The following is a 3,896-nucleotide window of genomic DNA, read 5'->3' as shown; positions in this document are numbered from 1 at the left end:
CGAACCAACAACCTTCTCTTTCAATGTAAGTATATCATTAGACTTGAAACGTATATCAGCTGTAACCATAGTTCGCTTAGTTTTCTTTTTGCATTGAAAGCGTTCCTCTGTTACAGGCTTCGCCTTCAGTCCTGTTTAGTTTTCTGGAAAGTTCATGCTAATGCAGCAGGTTGAAGATTTTAGCTAGCTTTACTGTGAAACAAACACCAGTTTAATTTACCAGGAGCAGCTAAAGACAGTGTTCCTTTTTGATTTCTGTGCCAAGTCAGTGAAGTCACTGAGGGGTTATGTATTTCATTGCGACCTGCTTCTGCCATCCTGACCATTGTAGAGGAAATTTAAAAAAAAATATGAGTTGGGTCAGTCATATACTCTGAATAAGCTCACTACACTTCTTAAAACTGAAACAACATTATCTGATGAGGGTATTTCCAAGCTTTGTGAGGCGGTCAAGGGATCCAGAAATGTGTAACAGGTGAGGAATCAGCAGAGTCTTTATCAGATGTACTGTGTGACATTAGTGGTGGTCAGATATTCAAAAGTAGTAATTTTACCAAAATCCATTATGTTTCAAACTACTGCTATACCAAAATGCGTTTGAAGTTGTTAATCCTTTAGGTTATGGAATTAAATAGATAAAACTGTAGTTAAAGGAACCTTGTTTTGCATGCTGGAGATAATTTGGGCTCACATTGCACTGGTGGCTTCTGCTTTAGTCGTACACAGCATTTCTGTAGATACTGTTTAATGACACAATCTGTTTTTCAGGGTGGTGATCCAAATCAGTGTGGAGCAGAATGCACCATAGAGATGTACAACTCTCCTGTTGAACACCTCAAGACTGAAGGTACACCAGATATAGAAGGAGTAAAGTTTGAGTCAGTTTTCAACTGTTTATAATATTTTCACATCTGTCAGCCAGGTTTGCCATTTTGATTAGGACACAAGATTTTATGGCATTTTGTCATATGATGTTGCGCTGTTTTTTGTGAAAAAAAAAAAGAATGGTTCACCTACTCCATTCTGAATTGAAGCATCAAACAGTTTAAATACTCTGACTTTGATACCTCTTCAAAGCCGTGTGAGATCAGTCCTCAAACAAACTCTCAGCACAGTTAATATAAAACTGGAACTTTTTAAGGCTGTTGCTTCTCATGATTGATGACGTGGTGGAATGGAAGATGGAGCAGATGATTTTTGCCCCACTGCATCCAATCGCGCATGTGCGAAGCAGCAGCAGAAGAAAAGGACCTGTGAGGCTCAGTAACAGAGATGTTATTAGAAAACTACAGACATTTTGCGCTGAAAAATATAATTTTTTTCCCAGTGCATCATGATAACTTCATTTCAGTTTGTTTCTTTTCATCAACAAATAAAGGAGGTTACATATAAGCTACTTTTTTATAGCTCAAAACTTGTCTGAACACAGGCTGCACTTGTTGGTCCACTGTGATGTATGTGGCTGAAGAAAACAAATTGCTGTTATTTTTAGGTTGTACAGTCCTGATCAAAAGTTTTAGACAATTTGAAAAATGGCAAAAAATCATATTTTGCATGGTTGGATCTTAAGAAGGTTCCAAGTACAGCTTCAACATGCAACAAGAAGAAATAGGAGTGAGGCAAAACATTTTTTGAGCATGCAATTTATTAAAAACAACGCTTAAACTGAAACAGGCTGTTTTACAGCTGATCAAAAGTTTAGGACCACACCTCCAGAAAACATGGGTAAACCCCCAAAACAGAAAGTTCCAAACTTGAACTCCATAATTAATAGGTCCGCTGTTCTTGTTGATCATTTCATGCAAGCATTTCCATGAGGTGAGTGGGAACATTTCTCCGAGTGGTGAAGATGGCCACACGAAGGGTGTCTACTGTCTGAAACTTGTCCATTCATAGTTGGATTTAGATCAGGGAAAGACGCAGAGGATTAGTTTTTGAAGCCCTTCAGTCTCAGATGCCATTTGATGGTTATGGGGGTGTAATCGGCACCACTAATGGCCTTAATTTGGGTTGAGGATTTTTTAGGTCTTCCACTTCACGTTTTTGTTCCATAACCCCCAGGATTATTTAAGAAATGACCGTCTTAACTGCATCCCACCTCAGCAGCGATGGCACGCTGTGAGAGACCCTACTTATGCAGTTCAACAAGCCGACCATGTTCAACAAGGAAAGTTTTTTTGCTTTTGCCATCAGAACATCCTGACAGTCTGACTACCTGACAGAAAATGACAACGAATCCACAGTTTTCCACAGATTTGGCCTTTTAAAGGCATGTGGTCCTAAACATTTGATCAGCTGTAAAACAGCCTGTCCCAGTTTAAGTTTGTGAAATGTAAGTTAAATGTTTTGTCTCATTGCCATTTCTGCTTGTTGCATGTTGTTGGAACCTTGTTAAGATCCAACCATGCAAAAGATGATTTTTTTTTTTTTTGTGCCATTTTTCAAGTGGTCTTAAACTTTTGATCGGGACTGTATTTAATAATCGATTAGTTTCTTCTGAATGGATTAAGAATGCTTTACGTCCGCATTGCAATGCATCACAATTGTAAATCATTATACGATTAATTGTGTGAGCTCTATTAGATGTAAGATTGTATATTTGCTTTTGAAATGGGCAGTTTGCTTTATTGTGCTTTGTATTTGCTTTCAGACTGCAAGGAAAGAACGCTAATCTACACCGAGCATCTGAAGAACAACATGCCAGTCCTCCAGCACATTGAATCCAAAACCTGTTCCAGTTCCTCAGACACCGTCAGAGACTGTTTTGAAAGCCCTCTACTATCAATCTGGATAAAAAGAAACTTTGCCAACCACTGCAAGTATCAAGTGTTTTAAATTTTGTTTGACTGTTTATTATGTACTTATTTGTTTTTGGTTGTATTAAGTTTGATATTAATTAGATCAGTGCCTTTTTAGTCATTAATTTGATTATTAAGTATGAATTGTTTAAGGCAGCACGGTGGTTAGCACTGTTGCTGCACAGCAAGAAGGTCCTGAGTTCAATTCCACCATCAGGCCGGGGTCTTTCTGTGTGGAGTTTGCATGTTCTCCCCATGTTTGTGTGGGTTCCCTCCGAGTACTCTGGCTTCCTCCCACCGTCCAAAGACATGGAGTTTGTGGGGATAGGTTAATTGATTAATCCAAATTGCCCATAGGTGTAAATGTGAGTGCGAATGGTTGTCTGTCCCTGTGTGTTAGCCCTGTGACAGACTGGCGACTTGTCCAGGGTGTACCCCGCCTCTCGCCCTATGACAGCTGGGATAGGTTCCAGCGCTGCGACCCTGAAAAAGGATAAGTGGAAGCGAATGGATGGATGGATGTTAACTATTTAATTTAATCATTGTCTCTACTGGTTTGTATTAATGTTTCTAGCAAATTATGACAAAAAGTCAAAGAATGTAAGTTTTATGCCAGTTAGCCCTATTATGTGTATTACCTCATTTGTTGGACCTTAATTTTTTTAGACGACATTCTGTCTGCAACAGCTGCCAATAATTTCGTGTAAATATGAACTTTTAAATAAAAAGGCATGTTTTGTATTATACAGCTCTTCTGTGCTTTGTCAATAGGAGATGGTAAACAGGCTTATTAAAATGTATTTTAACTGGTTTACTTTATATTAGTTTTTAATTTCAATGTAATAATTGCACAAAAACCAAAGTTCACTGTGAATTTGATATTTATCAACAAGTATACCGTTATGTATTCTGCATTATCACTATATTTTCCACGGTGAAATTCTGGCAACCACAGCTGCCAGTATTTTACCGTAATATTCAACTTTTTAATATTTATTTTATACAGTTTCACTGTATTTTACAATGCAAAACTGTAATCAGGTTAATGGAATGTTTGTTGCTTTTACATGAGTTACCATGAACAGGTTTATGATTCTT

General features: G+C 37.9%; 1 long non-coding RNA gene across 1 annotated transcript; it reads left to right on the top strand.

The window, feature by feature from the left end:
• On the top strand, positions 1–3,415 carry LOC134615847 (uncharacterized). Its single transcript, XR_010091364.1, has 3 exons — positions 1–25; positions 769–847; positions 2,651–3,415. It is a non-coding gene; the product is annotated as an uncharacterized LOC134615847 (long non-coding RNA).
• The last annotated feature ends 481 nt before the right edge of the window (positions 3,416–3,896 follow it).

This window comes from Pelmatolapia mariae, linkage group LG3_W (assembly GCF_036321145.2).
Source record: "Pelmatolapia mariae isolate MD_Pm_ZW linkage group LG3_W, Pm_UMD_F_2, whole genome shotgun sequence".
Lineage (NCBI taxonomy): Eukaryota > Metazoa > Chordata > Actinopteri > Cichliformes > Cichlidae > Pelmatolapia > Pelmatolapia mariae.
The sequence above is the reverse complement of the archived record's forward strand: the minus strand, read 5'-3'. Positions and strand labels throughout refer to the sequence as shown.